Genomic DNA, 20,943 nt, shown 5'->3' with positions numbered 1-20,943 from the left:
TCCTAAAGGTCTTGTCCAACCTAAACAATTCCATGATTCTGTTGTTCTGCAAGGAGATGGGCTGCTCTGACTTGGCTCCCCTCAGGGTCAGGTACCCACCATGGACCAGCCTGCAGAGTAGAAGGCTCTGGAGAGACCTGAGAGCCCCTTCCAGGGCCTAAAGGGGCTCCAGGAGAGCTGGAGAGGGACTGGGGACAAGGGATGGAGGGACAGCACACAGGGAATGGCTTCCCACTGCCAGAGGGCAGGGAGAGATGGGATATTGGGAAGGAATTCTTCCCTGGGAGGGTGATGAAGCCTTGGATCTGTGGCTGCCTCATCCCTGGAAGTGTCCAAGGCCAGGTTGGATGGGGCTTGGAGCAACCTGGGCTGGTGGAAAGTATCCCTGCCCATGGCAGGGAGTGGAACAGGATGGTCTTTAAGATCCCTCCTGACTCACACCATCCTGGGATTCTGGGATCACTCTCACCAGTCCACCCTGAGCACAACCCAGGGATTCCTCCAGTGCAAAACTTCCAGGGTCCATTTTTCCAAGTCCCTGCTGGGCTGTTTCCCCCTTGAGCTGGAAGGCAATGGGCAGGTTGATGACCCTCAGCAGAGTCACCTCCAGCCCCACCAGCTCTGGATAAGGACAGGGGCCAGACCCCTCAGACACTTCACCACTGAGATTGCCACTAACACTGTGCATCCCATGTGACTCATCAGGGGCAATTAAAGCCCAATTAGTGTCTCTCTGTGCTCTGCAATCCCTCCCAGCACCTCGAAGGAGCCCAGAGTGGGCAGACAAATGTGCCTTGGGATTTGCTGTCATTTCACAGGCGATTGGATCGGATGGGAAATGGGCAAGGCAGTAAAGAATCAAATCAGAAAAGCCATTTAACCTCCCAGATTATGAGAGGATATATCACTCAAAATGCAGCACTTCCCAGATCCTCAGTTAAACTGGAATCAGCCTGTCTGCCTTGAATCCCAAAGTCTGCCAGGCTGTGCAGGCACGGAGCTGTGACCTGACAGCACGGGGAGATGGAGATGAATGTTTGGCAAATGTGGTTTTCAATAGATATTTCCAGAAATTGGAAACATTTTGCAGTTGTATCTGCAAAAATCACTGTCTATTCTATTCTATTCTATTCCATAACCAATATGAGTGATTACTTTAGCAGATATAACACATGCAAAAAGGGTTTAAAAAAAGATCGTAGGGAGTGATAAGAAATGAATTTCACAAGCACAGTGAGAAAAGCAGGAGGAGAAGGGGCTGCTCTGGAAGGAGCACAGCTGATACCTTCCTGTGGTATCACTTTGGGAAAGGAAAAAAATGGGGATAAATTAAGCACTTCATTCTGTGAGTAAGTTTTAAGGTAATCTGATTCCAACTGCTCCCACTAGCACCATTCCAGGGCAGCAAAGGAGAAAATCAATGATGAACATCAACATTTCCATTTTGTTTAGTGCCTCTGTAATTCAGCCATGAGAACCTGCCTGTCACTGATGGCTTGGCCAGGGCAGAGCCAGGGATAACCCATGGACTTCTCCAGCTGGTGTGTCCAGGAACTGCTCACTGAGTGCTGAACAAAGAACAACATGGCTTCAGAGATGGTTCTGTTTAATTACTGGGGACAAAATGTAAATCTCCTGGGATTTATGGTTTGATTTGATGCTGCTACAGCATTTTTCTATAGCATTTATTATTTAATGGCCATATAACATCAGGATGCTGTTGTCTTAATCTGTCCCTGAGTGTTAAAATCACCAAGTAAAAGTTAATCCTTGTTCCCAGTGGTTTAAACAGATAAAACAGAGAGAAGTGGAACTCAAAACCGTGGTCCTACACATCAGTGGCACAGGGAATGGACAGCAGGCTCTAGGGACATCATCTACAGCTTTTCCCACCAGAATTTGCACTCTCTCCTATAAAATAGTTTCCCTCCACTGAAGTCAGAGTGGCACAACACTTGTCTCAATCTACACCCAGCACTCACTGCCTACACACAAAGAACTCTCCCCTGCAATAATCCATGGCTCCAACACCCACTGATTCCCACCCCACACAGCTGGGCAGTGCTCTCCTCCCCCAGCTGATGGGGCTGGAAGTCACTCATTACATCAACACCGTTTCCATATTTCTAAATGTTCATTCCACTCTTGTACAACGAAACCATACCAGAAAAAAGCAACTGAAAATCAAAACTTTGCCCTTGTTGGGGCAGAGCAGCCTGGCCTTGTTTCTCTTTGAACCCCACTTGTGGTCTGAAGGACCTGAGCTCTGGATAGGCCACTGTGTTGTCCCAATCCACCCTAAGGAATTTCCACTGGCTGGAGCTCAGACACTTTGGGCCAGCTCAGGGAAGCATTAAGCATATTCCTATTTCTCTTTGAAATAGCACTGTTGTGTTTTTTTTATTTTTACATGATGAAAACTTATGGACTTGTTCAAAGCTGAAGAGCTGCTTTCCCCTCACAGACCATATTTTCTGATCCAGAGAACTCCTGCTGAGAGGTGCCAGGAGAGTGGAAACCCCGAGAGCACGGCAGGCTCCTGGGAGTGGAGCTGAGCAGAACTGACACACCGAGGAAGAGCAAGGAGGAGAGGCTGAGGCTGGCAGAGCATCCCTGTTCTCTGCCCTCCCCTCCCTCTGGCACACACAGACCTCAGAGTGGCATCAGGGGCTCCCAGGAGAAGGAGCAGATCCCCCCAGACAGCAAACTGCGGGCTGGACAAACGACGGGGTTGTGTTTCACCGGGCTGGATGTGGTCGGATCATCTGTAAATTATCCACCCAGCCCTTTCTCCAGGCAGCCATTATTCTGTCAGGCCATGGGCTGCCAATTCCAGCCCTCCTAAACCTTGAAAGCAGCTGTCTCCCAAAGCAAGCCAGTTCAGGAAGAATAGGGAAACAAATTACATAAAAGCAGATTAACTTCTCTTTAACTTCCTTCAAAATATTTCTTCCCCACGGCCTCTGTAATCCCATTTTTTAAGGGAATTTGGTCTCTTTATTTGTTATTCTTATCGGTGTGACTTGAATTTAAAGCTTTATGCTGCGTGTTTCTGCCCAGGGACCTGTTGTGATGATAATCCCCAGGCTTTTCCACGGTGGGAATGGCTCTTTGAGCAGTTTTCAGCCCATTGCTCTGACACTTCCCAGGAGACAAAGACGGGCAGGGAACGCTTGGTGAGCTCAGCTGAAGCTCCTCGGTGAGTGGTGGGACTTTTGGGAGGGCCTTGGGGGTTTTGTTGTTTTTTTTCTTTTAACTTTGGACTGCTTGGATATGCAACACTTGCCCAGAGAAGCTGTGGCTGTCCCAGCCCTGGGAGTGTCCAAGGCCAGGCTGGAGCACCCTGGACTAGCTGGAAGGTGTCCCTGCCCATGGCAGGGGTGGCACTGGGTAGGCTTTGAGGTCCCTCCCATCCCAAACCAGTCTGGGATTCTGGGATCACCAATGCACAGATGGGCAGGTGAGGCACCAAACAGGCGGGCGGGGAGATGTCCTGTAAGGACAGCTCTAACAAACACAGTATTTCACAAAGCTTCAAAAAGTGTCAGAATTTCTACCTAAGGAAGCCAACTGCTCCAAGGAGACTCCTAAAACAATGCCAAAATGCCAGTGTGCACGCTGGTCTTTGTTATGTAGCTTAACCACGCATTGTGCCCTCTCACATCCTCTCCATTCTGCCCCAAAACCTTTATCTTTTTTGCCTGAAAGGTAAAAATATAGAGAGAACAGCTCACCAGGGGCCTAAATGAGCTGGAGGCATCCCATGGGCATCCCATCCACCAGGGCACCCCAGCTGCCAGCAGGGGTCTGGTCACAGCTCAGGCAGGGAAGGTCCCACCACTGCAGACCTGGTGGTCAGAGCTTTGTTTGGAGGATTTCTGACCCTCCTCCTACGTAATCAAGGAAAGATCAGAGGCAAAGCTCAGGTGATGAAGGTGGGACCACGGAGGGTGAAGAGCTCTACTGACCTGGCCCTGCCCTCCCTGGACAGCTCTGGCTGCTGTTCCACAGCCCAAATCCCATCAGGAATGGCTCTGCAGGAGCAGGAGCCAGGAATCCACCTCATTTCCCTCCACCAGGCTCAACACCCCGGGAAAATCGCGTGAGATGTGGGAGGAGAGGAAAACTCACCCCTTGGGGAGAGCAAGAGATCAGAGAATCGAAGCTGAATGAGCTCCCTGTGCCCTCTGCAATTAAAGGGAACTTGAAAGAGTTTCAATTTGGTGATATCATTAATTTCCCCCCCTTCCTCCTCGCTCCCGCTGCAGTTCAGAAGAGACGTTCCTTCTGCACTGTTCAGTGATGAAAGGCTGAGCTGGAGACACCCAAGAAAAGGAAAGTTTGCAAAGTTTTCAGCCCTTTCATCAGTTCTTTAAACAATGATCAGAAAAACACGAGAGACAGGCCGTGTTTGAGGGAAGTATTGCAATGAAAGCTGCGTGCAGTGGGCTCTGCTGTCCCGGTGTGACTCGAGCGCTCACAGCCCGATGGCCTGGGAAGATTTAGTGGCAGTTTTGTCACAAAGCAAGGCTGTCAAGGAACATATTTATGCTTACCCAGCTATTTCATTTATTTGCTAAGGAAGAAAATTGCACTGGAACACCAGGCAGGTAGGAAATGTGGCATTTAGTTTAAAAATAAATGTGTTTAATGCACAGGACATGCAGTGGCAGGAGCCCAGGGAGCTGGTGGAGCGTGGATTGTCTGGTGTGTCAAGCACCTCCAAAATAAACCTGAGTGCAGAGCACCCCACACCCACATATTTCCACACCCAACTATTTCTGCCCTGTGTTTCTTTACCTGGAATTCCTCACAGTCTTGTCCTGTAGCTGGGAGGTAACTGAGTCCTGATCGCTCCCAGGATGGTCCTGCAGGTGATGGAGCAGCAGAGGGATGGATTTCCACTCCAACAGCCCAGCTGGGGTAAAATACGCCTTGTCTGGCTGTGCCCAGGCAACACAAACACAACCAACTGGAATTGCTGCCAAATCTTGTTTTTTGTAGAATCCCAGAGTGGTTTGGGCTGGAAAGGACCTTAAAGAGCACAGAGTCATGGAATGTTAGTACTGCATCCAGTGCCACCCCTGCCATGGGCAGGGACACCTTCCAAGCCCCATCCAACCTGGCCTGGGACACTTCCAGGGATCCAGGGGCAGCCACAGCTTCTCTGGGCAGTCCTGTGCCAGGGCCTGCCCACCCTCCCAGGGAAGGATTCCTTCCCAATATCCCATCTAAACCTCCTGAAAGGCAAGAAATCCTCAGAAATATCCCAAGGCCATCACGTTTCTGGGCACAGTTTGCCCAGAAAGGATCAAAGACTTCCAACAGCTCCATGTCATCGGCACAGATGGATCAAAGGTGCTTTCAAAGCCTGTCCACGAGGCAGTGACAGGGCCCAGCCACTGATCCAAAATGTGGGGGCAAACCTGTGTGGTGTCAGCCCTGATCAGCGTGACCTGAGCCTGGCAAGGGCCTGCTCCCTGCTGGTCGTGGTGGAGGAGGAGGCACAGCCACAACTCCAGGGACACCCGTGGGGGACAGCCCTTCCAACAGCCCCAGCTCCCCACAGTTCAATTCCCAGCTGCAGTGAAAAAGGGAAGACAACAAGTGGAAGTCTCTGGGGCTGCCTTTGGGACCCTCTGGAGTTGGATCCTCTAAGTGTGGATTCTGGTTGATTAAAGCTGTTCTTACCTCTTTACACCTGCTGGGGTCTGTCAGTCCTTTGGTAGCTGCTGAAGGCACCTGATGTGTGGCCACTGTCCCCAAGCTTGATACGAGTCACAGAGAGAACAGGGGAGGAGCAGGAAATAAAAGGGTGATTGAGACCTGGGGGGCTCGGAGGGTTAACAGGGGAATCAAATGAGAAAGAAATCCTAATTATTTCAGCAGTCAAAAGCACTGACTCACCTTACAAGGCAGAGCCAATCCGATTCCATCACCACAGACATTTTCCATGTTTATTTTCTCGTCTCCTCAGACTCGCAGGAGAACGTGGGGGATCCCATTCCAGGCCATCTGGCATTAGTGTGAGAAATACAGTGAGAGATATTACACAGTTGTCTCAGTGACTCCCTTCTGGATGACAAATTCACACATTCTCCTGGTAGATTTGTTTTTTTCCAGGCTTTTCCCACCCATGACTACAACCCCCAGGAGATTTGGCCATTTACAGCCCCGAGCTCAACCAGCTCTTGCTTCAGGTGCCTTTTGAGAGCTGTGGTTCCAGTGGTTGATAGTCTGAGGGCTGCCTGGAGCACCTGCCCTTGGTGGGTCTCAGCTGCTGGTAGGTGATGGTGTAACTGCACTGACCATCAGCAATAAGCCAGAACTTGGCTCCTTGGCTGGCAGTTGTACATTTTTGCTCCATTGGCTTTCCCAGCACTGTGAATTCAGCCCAAATGGGGTATAACTACGTCATTACCCCACTTTGTGCAGAGAGCAAGCCCTGCTTGTCCTCAAATCTCAGTGACACTCCAAGCTCAGCCGAGATCCCTGATCCCTGGCATGACACTCTCCTTGCACCTGCTGTTTCTTCCACCACACTCTTGCATTTGCCTCAGAAAGACTGAAAGAAAATGAAAATAAGCTCCCATCCAAATTTCCTTCTCCTCCCCAGGCAAAGCTGCTCCGTGGATCTCTGAGCAGAGGCAGCTGTGGGAGCTCCCCACGCCCCAAGCTGTCTCCTAGCAATAAGGAAGATGTAAAAGCCCTCCAAAGAGCTCCTCCCTCCATCTCTTCTCACCGACTCACGCTGTACAACACAGTTTTGGGGCTTTTGATAGATTCTTTCCTCGCTTTCTCCCAGCAAACCGGCTCACGCTGCGTGTGTCAGGTGAAATGAGGCAGCACAGGCTGAATTCCAGCACAGAGGAGCATCCCAGGTGTCCTCCCAACCCGAGTGCATCTCCCATCTTGCTGACACAGCAGAAGGAGTGCTGGGGTGATTTGTAGTTAGGAGGCATTTTGCACAACATTCCAGAGACACAAAACAGAAGGGAAAGGGGTTTGAAGGCGTCCTGGCTTTGGAAATTGGGAATCCCCCATTCAAGGTGATGGAGTGATGCAGTGGGTGTGAGGGAAGAGCTGTGGGGTCTGAGCTGGCAGGGGGGTTCAGCAGCAGGAAGAGAGGAGCAGGATTCCTGCTGTGCTGGTGGATTGGCACCATCTCCCAGCCCAGCTGCCACGGACTGTGGGACAGTCCAAGACAGAAACAATTCCCTGAAACACAAACACAGCTCAATGGCCCAATCTGCCCCAGCCCAGGAGAAGCACCTAGACATGTTCCTGAGCCCCCACACAAGTTCCTCATCTTTTTCTTTTCCCAAATAATCCTCACCCTCCAACTCCAATTGAAAAATAGATAAAAATAGTTGCTGAGAACTCTAATGAATTATGCAATGGGCATATGCTCTGCCATCAGATCTTGATGTTTACTGGAGCTGATGTCACGCAGGAGATGGAAGCCTGGCCTGTGCTGGGAAGGATCCCAGCTCTCCACAAGGATTCTGGGTCACATCTCCCAGCTCCGAGCGGGCGTGGGAGCACCTGGGAGAGCAGATGGCTGGACAATGCAGCTACCACTGGTGGGTTTAATTTTCCTGGATTAAGAAGCGAGTACCGTGCAAGTAGTTTGATTTGCTAAAGATGCAGCAGCAGCCCTGGCACAGGAAAGCCTTCCAGAGCTCCGAGGGTGAAGCACCTTCTCCCAGAGCTCCTGGGAGTGCTGCACATCTCCAGGCAGCTCACTCACCGGCTAGTTCCCAGTTCTTGCCATTTTTATCACTTATCTCGAAGAAATACCCTGCCAAAAAGAAAAAAAAATAAGAGACAATTTAAAATCTACCTTCCAACCCCCCGAAGCGTGAAGTGACTGTATAAAAAAAAACCAGGCAGAACAAAAATGTGTAATTTATTCGCAGTTCTTCCTGACTGCATCTCCTTGCCGTGGTGAACTGGCAGATTTCAGACCTGCTGGCTCCAAACCAAGGCTCTCCCAGAGCATCTTCATCCAGCATTGCCTGATGCAGAGGATACACCGTGTTCCACAGAGCTGCAGCTCCCTCCTGCTGCCCTCCCCCAGGTGACCTGGCTGCCAGCCCCCACCTCGGCTCCTGCTCCTGCTCTCCCTCAGGAATGCAGCTGGAGCTCCTCAGGAAGTCCCAGCTGGCAGCACTGAGCCCTGGGAACTGGAAATCTGAACCATCTCCCACCAGGAGCTCTCGAGGCTGAACTTATGGATGAGTCTGGTCCTGAACAGTAAATCAGGAGTGAAGTATCAGCCTGGAAAAGGAACTGCCAGCCTTGACAGCTTCAATCTGAAAGGATTAATTAGCCAACAGCACAAAACCCCAGTGTTTCAGAGATGGATACATGGAAATTTATTCCAAGTGTAACTCTTGCCTTCCACTGAAATCCATTAGGAATGGGTTTATCCGGGAGGGGACATAACACATCACTACAATTTCATCCCTAACCCACACAGAGATGTGAAATTATCACCAGGGGTCTGGGATTTACAATTCATAACTGAATTTCTTGTTTCTCTATAGAAGGGCACAGCAGGATTACGTGGAGAAAATTCCACATTCCTGTATTGAATTCCAGTTAGGGGCAGCTTCGAGAGAAAAATTAACCAGAGTAGCGAATGGGTTATAATAAAACAACACTGATACTAAAATAAAAAGGGAATTACTCTGTTACTTTCACACCTATCAAATTTAGAGGGAGAAAAAAAAACCTCCAGCACCACTGTGTGTATTATCAGGACAGTCAATGAGACATGAAACAAGGGCGAACTCCATTTGCGTGGGCAGAGAGCCCAGTTTGGAAGTAATTGCTGTAGTGGTGGAGCAGCTGCAGATACAGCCAGATCAAATCCAAAGATCAAACGCTTATTTCATTTTGATAAAAGTCATTAAACCACAAATCAACTTACTTTGGAGTACAGGCAGGAAATAACTCTGTATATACCATCTGCACATAACTCTCCCCTAATAAATTAAAGCAGTGACAGCAGATCTCTTCTGTGAAATCCCCCAAACTTATATTTCATTAAGTATCAACATTTCTCATTTAGATTTTATTTAGCAGATAAGCCCCTGCCCCACGTTTCAAAGCAGAGCAGAGGATTTCTGGGCTGAGTGGGTGTGCTGGGATTGTCTGCCTGGACAGCTCAGGACAGCTGAGAGCACGACAGACCCTCTGCTCTGGGGCTCGGGAAGGAACAGCATCGAGGGCTGAGCTGCAAAATCCAGGGAGCACCAGGGAAGTGGGACTTCTCCAAGGGTAGTCAAACCATGAGCAAGAGCATAAAGAAAATGTGGAATGTGGCAGCTGCATCAGAACAATTTAATTACTGCAATGCACTTTCTGCAACGCCTTCGCTCAGTGATGGAATGAGCCCTTGGAGAGCTCCTGGGCATGGCCTGGGATGCTCCAGCAGGAACAGCCTCTGGAGCTGCTGCCACCCCAGCCGACCCCTGGAGCATCCCTTGGGTTGGCAGGATTTGGGAGATGGATTTCCCAGCAGTGGCACCAGTGATTTGGAGATTACAGACAGTTAATTAATTACATGATTCCAATACAGCCCATGAGGCTCCTGGGGCTTCTCAAGGGGCCTGATGGAGGTTAAGCCTGAGATCCAACACCAAATGAAGAGCCTTCCTGTACTTAGTTAGGCTTGCCTAAACTCATGTGGGCTTGGGAAGAACTCAGGACTATTCTATGAGAGCCAAATCATAACTCTCACCCTTTTTGAATAGTTTTTTATTCTCCCTTTTAGCTCATTGGGATTGAAGTGCAGAGTTTTTGGACCCAGTTCTCTGCAGTTGGGCCAGAATGTGGCCCAGTTATCTGCACCTAAACCCCAAATTTCAGCTTTCATGCTGTGAATATAACAATCAATCTCCAACTCTTTCTGCCTCTTTACATAATGGGTTGTGCTGGAGTGTCTGGACCTGCCAAGCTCACACCACTGGTGCTCATCAAAACCTTGAGAGACCAAAGAGCTTATTCACCTTAATAAATTAATCCATTTTTCTAGACCAGGAATCAGTTTGTTGATTTACTCTAATACACCTCCCACAGGAGCCCCTGGTGGTCTAATGGAAAGGCGCCGCGCTGTCACCGCGGAGACCCGGGTTCGATTCCCGGTCAGGGCCACTCCCGGGTAGGTGGGGCTCGTTAGCCCTTAAAGGCAACCCACCTACGTCCTAAGGACCTCGCTGCCACCGTCCAAGCTTGCTTGGCCCCGGCAGATGAACCTTAGGATTAAAGGGTGGGCTCAGTTCCGCGCACACTGTGTCTCACCTAAAAAATCCAATGCGCAGGCTGGAAGGTGGAAAGACCTTCCCCGGATCTTCGCTCGCGAAGACTGGCCATTATATATTACACCTCCCACAAGAGTTAATTAATTCACTGTTACCTGCACCCTTCAGAAAATCTGTGATTGGTGGATTTAGAGCTAAAAAGTTCATTATTAAAGCCATGACTGACAAAAGGTTATCAAGATAATGCAGAACTAATGGACAGATCATGACATTTTCATATAATTCTTTTTTTCCTGGTAATTATTTTTTATATTATAGAAGGACTCACCTACTGGTCCTTTGTTGAGCTCTCACCATTCCTGGGATGGGGTTGTGTCCACAGAGGATCCTCATGGATTTAAGGTCAGGAATACGCATTTTTGGCAGCCCTTTGCTGTCCCACACACACTCTTGGAGTGAGTCTCCCTTCCACCTGCATTAATGATTTGATTGGAAAAATTTGCCATATAAATGGGGCTTATTTCTAATCCTCACATTATTAGAATTCTTCGCAGCCAGGAATGATTCTGGAAGATAAAAAGAGAAGTTTTAAATGAGTTTTGAAATATTCTTCTGAAAACTAATATAATAGCATAACTCTGGGATTTTTTAATAAAAACCCATCAATTTGAATTACTAGATATTAATGGCTTTGCTGTCTATGCTGAGCCTTGAGATGTTCTCACTTCAAGCCAAACTTTTCAAACGTTAAGCAGGAAGGAAGGGAGTTGGTCTACAATGCACCATCATCAGAGAGCGAGGCAGAGTCAGCTACCAGAGGTGATGATATGAATAATGACATTCCTGCTGCAGGAATTTAATTAGACTGAAAAAGAACTTGTAGTAAAGATGTCACAATAGCTCAAGACAAAATGAAAACCAGTCCAAAGACATTGAGGCCCTAATTAGTTTGGGAGTAGCAGATTAAAGATAAACCTGGAGAAACTGGTGGAGTGACTGGCTATCAGGGGCCAGGAGAACGTGGAGTGTCACGTTGGATTTTTCACTTTTCGATGCTTTTAGAGAAGACCAAGTGGAGGAAGGAAAAAAAAAAAAAGATAAAAATACAGGAGCTGATTTCATTCCTTTCTTGAAATGATCAAACAATTTTGCTTTCAGTAAAGCCAATGACAGTCACAAGCCTTGGCTGTTGACACTGATTTTTTTCCTGAACATGCTGAAATAATGAGCTGGGTGACACCTTGGTTATATATGGAAAACAGCAGCTCTGTGTACACACAACATTCAATTTATGTGCAGTGCCTTTTGAAAAACGAGGGAGAAAGGTCTTTCTGATCAGCCACAATAAGTTATTTTCGCGGTGTTGGCTCGTTCTGTGCAAGACAAATGAAAGGAATAACAAAGCAGGATGTTCACAAAAGAGCCAGGACGGTTTTCAAGCTCCCGGTGATTGATCTGGATGTGCTCACATTGAGGGAGGAAGAAAAGGAATCTATGCAAAAACATTTTGCATTCACCACTAAATGGATTGCAAGGCTGGGGGATTTTGGGAGAGCTTTTCCGGCCCTGCCTGGCTCCAGGGTGTCCTTGATGTTGGGGTGTCTGGCTGCTTCCCACCCCCACCACCGGCAACAGCAAACTCCTGGTGGCTTTGCACAACCTAAACATGGAATCCCAGACTGGTTTGGGTTGGAAGGACCTTAAAGCTCATCCCATTCCACCCCTGCCATGGGCAGGGACACCTTCCACCAGCCCAGGTTGCTCCAAGCCCTGTCCAACCTGGCATTGGACACTGCCAATATATTGACCAAGCAAAACCAGAAGTCAAACACTTGGGTCACTCAAAGAACCTCATTTTATGTTCTTACTAAAGGCAGAGGCCTGAAGGAGGAAGCAGGTTCACCAGGCCAAAATGCTGGGAAGCTGCCAGCTCTGACCTGGTTATCTCTCCAGCGTCTCCCTGACCCTCTGAACCTTCATTAATTCCCACAAATTCTCTCCCTGATTGAGGTGTCAAAGCAAGTCATGGCTTGAGGCCCATCCTCCACTGCCCAGTACTATTCATTTAAAACAAATGTTTTAAATATTCATTTAAAACAAAAAGTAGGGATAAAAATCCCGAGAAGACAATAATGTCCTGTCTGCCTGATTTGGAGAAGGGCTCTCACCCCTGCATCCCATGGGCTGGATTTAACAATCAGGTTTGATTTCACAGAATACATTTGCTTCTGTTTTATCCCAAGTGGAACAGACTCAGCCAATTAGGGAAATTCAAAATTAGGCAGAAAATACATTTAGTGGAAAAAGAGAAGGAGCAGAGGCTATTTTGAGTTGTGATTCAACTCCATTCCTGCTTTAAACAATTCCTGCACCAAACCCCACCTAAAACATGAGTATAGTGAGCAAGGAGAACGAAAGCTGTCCAAAATTTGCATCCAAAGGGGTTAATTTGCTGGGTTGCCACCTCAACCCTCATTTCCCCTCTGAAGAGACACCCACCAGCCGTGCCAGACCCTACCTGGGCACACCCTCAGTGCCTCGGCAGCACCAGCACACCGTGGCTCGAATGGAAGCATCCTGCACTCTGGAACTGTTCCACAATTCCTGTCTGTGACCTTCCTCAAGGACAGGGATATTTCCCCCCTCTCTAGGGCGGTGCAAAATGCTGCTCTCAGCCTGGCAGTGCATATGGTGCTCCCCATGCCATCCCCGTGCCACATCCCTGCTGGCCCCGGGCTCTCAGGGCAGGTGCAGGAGCAGACTGTGCTGCACTGCTCATTCTGCTCCATTATTCACTCTCCACTCTCCTCCCCCCTGGCTCCACTCATGCTGTTTTCCTCTTGGTTGCATTGTTCAACCAGAGTATGAAAAGCATCCTTCAAAAAGTTACATCTGCCAGGCTTTTCTTTTCACCTTCTGCAGTGGCATAGAATAGTTTGGGTTGGGAGGGACTTGTAAAAGCATCCAACCAACCCCCAAAAGAAGGCTTTCCACCAGTATTTAAACATTTTTCACGATGGAAAAGGAGTAAATGACATTATACACAGCCCTGTAATTCCATGCATCCCTCACACTGTGTCTCTCCCTGCTTGAGGAATCCCCCTCCCTCACCTCTGGAGAGCTGGAGGCACAAAAAGGAAGGTGCCACCCCAGCCAGCTGCACAGTCCAGCCTCTGGGGGGGGAGATCAGCCTGTGCTGGCCCAGCCCTGGCTGCTCCCTCCCTGCCCTGACATCTCCACATCACTCAGCCAACACCAAGAGCATCTCTGAAAGCCCAGTTCACTCAAATCCCCTATTTTAATATCAAGGTCCAAGTCAGAGCAGAGGTTTTGGAGTTTATTCTCTTTAACATCTTCTGTAAAATTAATTACTGGTCACTTGACAAAATAAATTGACCTTATAATGAGGTTTCTGAAAATGCAATTGGTGTCATTCGTTAAATTACTCTCTGTACACAGTATCAAGTTCTTTCCTGCCTTACATCTCCCCTAATGCTCTACTCAGAGAGTGTGAGGCTGGAAGAATTTCACCTCTAATATATAAGTGGGATGCACTTATTTCCCTGGGGAACTGACCTGAGCCAGAGCATTGGCTATTTATAGCACATTTGAAAATAAATTGTGAGGGAAAAGGGTGGAAGGGCTGTTGGGAAAGGCTCTATTTGTTGATAAAACTGGAAAAAGAGGTAATATAGCTGTGGGTTCCCATCCAAAGTTACCTTCACAGTGTGCTATAAACTTTAAATTATTACTCAAACTGTGTAATTCAGAACTAAGGCAGCTCCAGCAATCCCAGCCTGGTTTGGGTTGGAAAGGACCTTAAAGCCCATCCAGTCCCATCCCCTTCCATGGGCAGGGACTCCTTCCACCAGCCCAGGGTGCTCCAACCTGGCCTTGGACACTTCCAGGGACGGGGCAGCCACAGCTTCTCTGGGCACCCTGTGCCAGGGCCTGCCCACCCTCCCAGGGAAGGATTCCTTCCCAATATCCCATCTAAATCCACCCTCCTCCAACTTAAAGCCATTCCCCCCGTCCTGTCACTCCAGGCCCTTGTAAAATGCCAGGAGGGCTGGGATGGGAGCAGAGACCTTCCCCAGCTCAGAGCTGGGACACAGCAGGATGGTGATGAGAGCACACAGAGCATCTGTGACAGCAGCCCTGGAGGATTCCCTGCTGGAAGGAAGGAGCTGGCTCACTTCACACCAGCACCCAGCACGGCCAGCCAGGCTGGAGGAGCGGGAGAGAACAACTCACTGAAGTTATTTGGCAACACAGATGGGCCCTGAGTCATTTCTTGGATCTGCCTTCAAACACAGTGTGACAGTCACAGCTACAGTCAGGTTTTGGAAGAGCCTGGCAAGGAGTAGACAGTGCTAAATGTGCCAAGTGTCCTCTGACCTTCTCCCTGTCCTGTTTTCCCGCTGCTCAGCCCTGCCTGCTGCAGTTGCTGTCAGCCAAGCCAGTGGCACCACTGCAGCCCCAGGGACCACTTCAGTCATTGGCCTGGAGGGGGTTTATTCAGGAAAATGCAGGAGAGCTGAGGAAAGCTCAGTTTGAGCTGACTCACTGGCTCACCTTTCTGACTCACAGCTGCACAGGGCCTGGAGCAGAGGGACAATCACAAACTTCCATCACTGCTTCCCAGGGACATGGACTTTGGAGCATTCCTCGTGAGCCCAGAGCATCACCTGCTCGTGGCACTGCTCTTCTCCCTGCCACATTCCAGCTGGAATTCCAACTTTTATCAGCAGAGAAAACCAGCCAGAATGGCACTTGAACACAGAGCAGCTCAAAGCCACCACACCAACTTCTGTGATGAAATACTGATAGAAAACTCTGGAAAAGCTTAAAACCACTCCTTTTTTATATACAAATCTCTTTTTTTTCCAACTGTGGCCTGGTGGTACCAGGTCACTGTTCTAACTTTTCAAAATAGGCAAATATATCTTGTCAAAAATTTCTTTTTTTTTTTTTTCAGTTTGAATTTTTTAGATTTTTTTTCCCCCACTTGTCATTTTCATCAGTACCTTCTGAAATTTTTTCTCTTATTCTGAGCACATTATAACTTTTCCATCTTCTTTGTCCTGTGGCAAAAAGGAAAAGGACACCAAACAAATTGGAAGTAGAATTTTCTCGCACCAGAGTCACCCAAAGCCACGATCAATGTTCTTCCAACAGGAAAAGCAGCAGAAAGCAAAGGCTTTCATGAAACGTTCATTGGGAACAATATGCTGACAAAATAGTTCTTCAGTCAAAACTTTTCCCTGGGCCTGCTTACCACGGCACGTGTGTGTGTTTGGGACCTTGTTTCTGGAGTACCAGAAGGCCAGAGGGGTTTGTCTCATTTAGCTGCCTTTTTCTGTTTTCAGAGCAGATTCTGCATATCCCTCGAGGTGTCTGCAGTCACTTCATGGAGCTGCAGAAACTCTGCTGCTCCTGGATGTGCTGCCTCCAGCCCTGCCCAGCTGCAGGTCTGGTGGAGCCCCACGGGCACAGTGGTGTCCCCAAATCCCACAGCTCCACCTGGGCAAGTCCCTCCAGGAGCAGAAATCACACCTGAACCCACCACCCAAGGACACCTGCGCTGCCCACAGGCTGGGGCTTCCAAACCTTGGTGGTGCAGCTGGTTTGCTTCTGTTTGGGTGAGCTGTGAAACTGCTGTGTGTCAATGGTCAGAGAAACCTGCTGCAACCAGGTAAAAACCGTGATGAAAGGACTCAAGGGGCATCCCAGGAGCCATCACTAATTATTTGGTATCTAATGAATGACACAATTTGCTTGTTGACCTCCTTGTCAAACTATGCAGAGCTCAAAGTAATTAATAAAAAGCTGAAATTACCAAGGGCCTAAGATGGTTTGGTTGACTTTGAGCCAAGGTGGTGCCCACACTGACTCTGGCACGTTGTGAGCTCAGGGACACAGCCCAGAGCACAAAATGCTGCTCAGATGAACTTGGCAGGGCAATGTGAGTGAAATATCCTGGCCTGAGGCGTTGCCACCTTGCTGGGATGAGATCCAACCCTCATGTCAGGGATGAGATCCAACCCTCATGTCAGGGATGACATCCAACCCCTCGTGTGGAGCCACACCGAGCAGGGTAAGGAGGGAGCAGGGACACACTGACCCCCAGCCAGGAAGGGACAGCCTGCCTTTGTGCAGGTGGCAAAGCCCACTGACAGCTCCAACCATCCCTGGTGCCCTCAGGGAAGTGTTTCAGATGGGAATTTTCATGGTGTGAATTGCTCAGAGACTCGAGAGCCCTCCTGGGCTCCTGAGGGGTAAATGAAACCCTGGGCAGGGTCTGCAGTGGTTCAAGTGAATAAAACCTGGGTGTGCACTGCAAGCACACCACACCCCCACCAAGGGTGGCCAAAGTAGAGGACATCTTCCCCAGGGAACACACTCACTGCTTCCCCTGAGCTCTCTCTTTCTCAATTTCACCTTTTATTGACAGATGCAAAGAAAGACTAATGAACTATTGATAACCCTGGCACAAAGCATTATTAGACAAAGCAATTTCATCTGGGGGGCATTGATCTACGTGTCACAAGCAGAGTACAAATGAAAATAGGAGTTAGGATGGATGAAGTTGAATGCTAAATAGGGGGTCATCTCAATTCCTAATTTGTGCCCTAAATGCACTTATATATACATTTACCTGTACATCTCTATATTCTACATAATTATAGATATACTTGCAGATTTTTTTGATAGCTCATAGTATTTGGAAAGAAACTTTAAAGCAACTCAAATAATAAAACAAGGCTGATGTTTTGAATGACATGAACATGACAAAAGATCACAGTGAATAGTTGAATTTGAACCAGTGATTCCCAAACACACACACAAAAAAAAGAGCTGTCCAGGCACAGATGGAATCCACAAGTGAAACTGTGTGACAAGAAGGGGTTTGTCCTAACCCAGCTCAAGCAGAGTATCTGAAGTATGAAATTTGCTGGCCTGAGGGAGAGAGGCTGGAACAGAAGGAGGGGTTTGACTGTCTCAGCCCACAGACCTGCCGACCATCAGCAGAGCTGGAGCCCATCCAGGGCCAGCAGAGCTGCTGCTGAGCATCTGTGAGGGAACCAGCCCTGACCCTGAGCACCAGGCACACGCAGCAGCCAAGTCTGAATTCTCCTCTGCCGTGCCATTCGGTGACATTTGATTTGGAGGCGACTGCTGTGGAACCCAGGAGGGATCATGGAAACAGGAGAGAGATTTGTCCTCTACCCCTGGTGAATCCACAGGGACATTTCAGAGTCTAAGACATGGAGACCTGACTTTGTGGGCTTTCCACTGGCAAATAGGAGCCAGCACCCTGCTTCTGCCTTGAAAAGCTCTCTGCAGCTCCCCTGGTGAGTGATCAGTCACCTCCTAAAGGCACTGCCAGTGGCCTCTCCACCAGCACAATTAACCCCTGCAGATCACAAGCTGAGATAAAATATGAAGGGCACCTACCCAAGTGCTCTGACAGTGCTAAGCCAAAAGCAATCCTCAGGATTTCCAGGAGAAGCCTGTTCCACTTGTGGTCTCAGTCTGGAAAATAATAAAATAAAACTGCACTTTAATAAACTTTCAGAGGAAAAACGGTTGGCTGTAGTTGGGTTTTTTTTAATACAAGCCACAACAACAGGGCACTTGCCCTTCCTTAGGCTCTGTTACACATGACACTCAAAACCCATCTCCAATACTCCAGGGATTAAATTATTTTCTGAAAGCCAACTCATTCCCATCATTATTACTGGTATAAAGCTGTGAGGTTTTTTTGTTCCCCCTCTTTTTTTTCTTTTTTTCCCAATGCTAGAAATAGATTAAACTGACGCTTCAGGACGCTGGAGCTGCAGTTTCAGCTGAGCTCTGTGGTTCACAGAGATTTATCAAAAATGACAAGATTCAACATCCAGGAGATGTCTCAGAGTGCCCAGGAGCTCAGAGGAGATGCAGCAGTTACAAGAGTAACCAGACAGAAACGAGAAAGTGTTAGAAAAAGAAACATGTGGTCCTTGAAAATCAAAGCTCTGACAGGAGTGAGGAGATGCTGTGCTGACCAGACCTGGCCATTAAGTGGGCAAAGAATCACCTTCTGCCTCCTGTAAATGAACAAACAGGGAAAGCAGCCCTTCCTTTCACTCCAAGAGCTGTTATAAACTTCCTGGCAGGTACCTGTCAGAGCCTCTGAGCTGCAGAGCTGTTCTGTTCCATCTGCAAACAGGGTGGAATTAGCTGGAAGTGATGAGTGCCTGTTTAGGATCAATTCTTCCCAGTTAAACCATCCCTGGAATGGCAAAACAGAACAGTCCATAAGTGCATTCTCCTTTTCACCCACGGGCATGTACAGCAAATTATGATCTATTTGAGAAAGGTTAGGTTGGAATATCTGGACAGTAAATGCTTAAGAACCACAAAATTACCTTCTGGGCATAATCAGCCTTTGCTTGGACAGCCCACTCTGTTTAAAGAAGTACTGCTGGCTGAGAACCACCCTGCACCCAGACTGCAGCATTGCCCCTAAACCTGGTGTAACACAGGTGGTGGAGGCACTGATGGACACTGGATCCTACCTGAGCAGAAGCAGCAGCATCCTTGGAGTGTTTGGAGCAGGAGCAAGTCCTTCCTCAGAGATAAAATCCCAAGATAAAGTCCCTGGGGCTGTTCCCAAGTCAATCAGAGCTCTGCTCTGCAGGAAGGGGCTGGAGCTGGAGACAAGGGCAGGGAGAGGAACCCCAGCAAGACATGAGCACACCAAGTTTCTCCTTGTAAATAATCACTCTGAGAAACAGAAGAGATGCTTATTACCAAGCAATAATTGCAAAACAAAAAGAGATCTGAAAAAGGAACCTCCATGTTAAAAATGTCCTGCACTCAGGTAGGATCCTGTAGGTTTCCTAATTCCTTTAGAGAGGCCAAAGGCAAATTTCTCCATGAAGAAACAATGCCCCAACCATCCTCCCCTCCCTCCCATGAGCCAGGGTCTACTCCTGTACAGACCTGGAAACAGCCTGAAGGAATTAGGCTAATCCAGACAAGACTGAAATGGAAAGAACTCCCACAAGACCTTTGGGAAAACTTAATCCAATCTTCTCTTGTGAACCAGATATTATTCCCCTTTTACTTGCCTTCAGTGGTGATAAAGTGCAGACAGAGGAGATAAGGGACTCGCACACCTCCCATTTCCCCACTCGCAGTAAATAAACTCCTCACCTTTGCTTATCCTCCAGCCCGGTATGGATTTCCTTTTAGCAACCTCCTGAATTACAATCAAATTAGACTTTCAGGGCCATTGAATTGCATGGCTTGCAATACCTTAATGGGTTGTGTTCTGGCTGCTCAGGAGGGACTTGTAATCCCTGTCCTCTCCCATATTTCAGGGGATGCTCAGGACGTGCCCGGTGCTGTGTGGGACAGCCAGGCCCTCCCTCAGCAGGGCAGCAAACAGGGCACGGGCCACTGAGCTGCTCCTGGAAGAAAAATGTTACTAATGGACGTTTCTTCTTTTGCCTTGCAGCGGCAGTGCAGGGTTTGGATGGCCCAGTAACTCCCCAAACTCCTTCAGACGTGTCCGGTGTGATTTAACGGCTCACGGTCCACACACCGGGTACCAACTGCTCTGCACAGCATTGGGAAATAAATGGAAATATTAATGCCCAGAAATGGTGCAGAGTGCCCCATTCCTCCTGCCACCCCTGACAGCACAGCTGGGAGATGAGCTTTTATCCTGCAATAAAGAAGTGCTTGCTTTGTTAGTTATGGGCTGTGCAGCAGAGGAAATGTGGTGTGTGGTCTGTAGCTGTGCTGGGGAGATCAATGGCTGAATTATTAAAACGTTTAGGCAAGTGAAATAGGAGAGAGGAGAATAAACACAGCCTAAAAGTCTCAGTTGTCAGCACTGATTGCTCTCCCCTGCCATTTGGACAGTCAGGATGGTGTCCAAGGTAAATGTTGCTTCTTCAACTGGGCAGACAGGGGGAGAGGCACTTGCTTGGCTCTGGAAATCAAACGCTTTATCCTGACTTCAAATAACCTTCACAAGTAACTTTTCCTTCTCCCTCCTCCAGTATGCATCTGCTATCATGTAATTACACCGAGGAACAAAATAACTACTTCTAAAAGGTACTTCCTAATAAAATAACTTCTTCAACAAGGTATTTCCCAGAGCAGTTCAATGAATACATGAATAGGCAAGTGAGCAGTAGATTAAGGGATTATTGACATAATTGAGTGAGAAATAAAACAAAGTATTGAGATTATACTTTGAAACAGTGGATGAATTCTCTGCAGCTGAAAGCAGGTTCCTTTTGGAGGGTGTATATGGCATCTCCAGAAGAAGATCAGAGTGGCTATCTCTGAGAAGCTCCAGTATCTATAGAAATCAGGGTTATTTAAATTCCCTCCTCCCTTTGTTCCATCCTGCTCTTTGTAAAGGGTTATCGTGTTTTCTCCACTCATATTCCCAATCCCTTCTTTAAGGTCCCTTCCAGCCCAACCCCTTCTGTCATTCTGTGACAAACCTTGCACTAGTTTTTTTACCTCATTGAATGTTTCTGATCACAAAAAAACCTGCCACAGATGTGTTCTACCTTAAAACAGCCACGCTGTGTGAACAAGAGGGGAAAAAAATGGGTGAATATTAAAATAGGCATCATGAATATTCAGATACATTTGCAAATTAAGAGAC

General features: G+C 48.1%; 1 long non-coding RNA gene across 1 annotated transcript in view; it reads right to left on the bottom strand.

Annotated features, from left to right (window-relative positions):
• LOC126638936 (uncharacterized) overlaps positions 1 to 20,943 on the bottom strand; it is an 82,937-nt gene that overhangs the window by 4,643 nt on the left and 57,351 nt on the right. The window contains exons 8-16 of the long non-coding RNA XR_007628721.1: positions 18,830 to 18,964; positions 18,432 to 18,543; positions 17,727 to 17,804; positions 10,597 to 10,834; positions 7,619 to 7,801; positions 5,908 to 6,565; positions 5,692 to 5,767; positions 4,801 to 5,034; positions 3,735 to 4,315 (exon numbers count right to left, since the gene is read on the bottom strand). This is a non-coding gene — a long non-coding RNA (uncharacterized LOC126638936). The remainder of the gene's footprint in view (positions 1 to 3,734; positions 4,316 to 4,800; positions 5,035 to 5,691; positions 5,768 to 5,907; positions 6,566 to 7,618; positions 7,802 to 10,596; positions 10,835 to 17,726; positions 17,805 to 18,431; positions 18,544 to 18,829; positions 18,965 to 20,943) is intronic.

The sequence above is a fragment of the Myiozetetes cayanensis genome, unplaced genomic scaffold (assembly GCF_022539395.1).
Source record: "Myiozetetes cayanensis isolate MyiCay16 unplaced genomic scaffold, myiCay2020 scf18, whole genome shotgun sequence".
NCBI lineage: Eukaryota > Metazoa > Chordata > Aves > Passeriformes > Tyrannidae > Myiozetetes > Myiozetetes cayanensis.
This window is presented reverse-complemented; position numbering and strand designations above follow the sequence as displayed.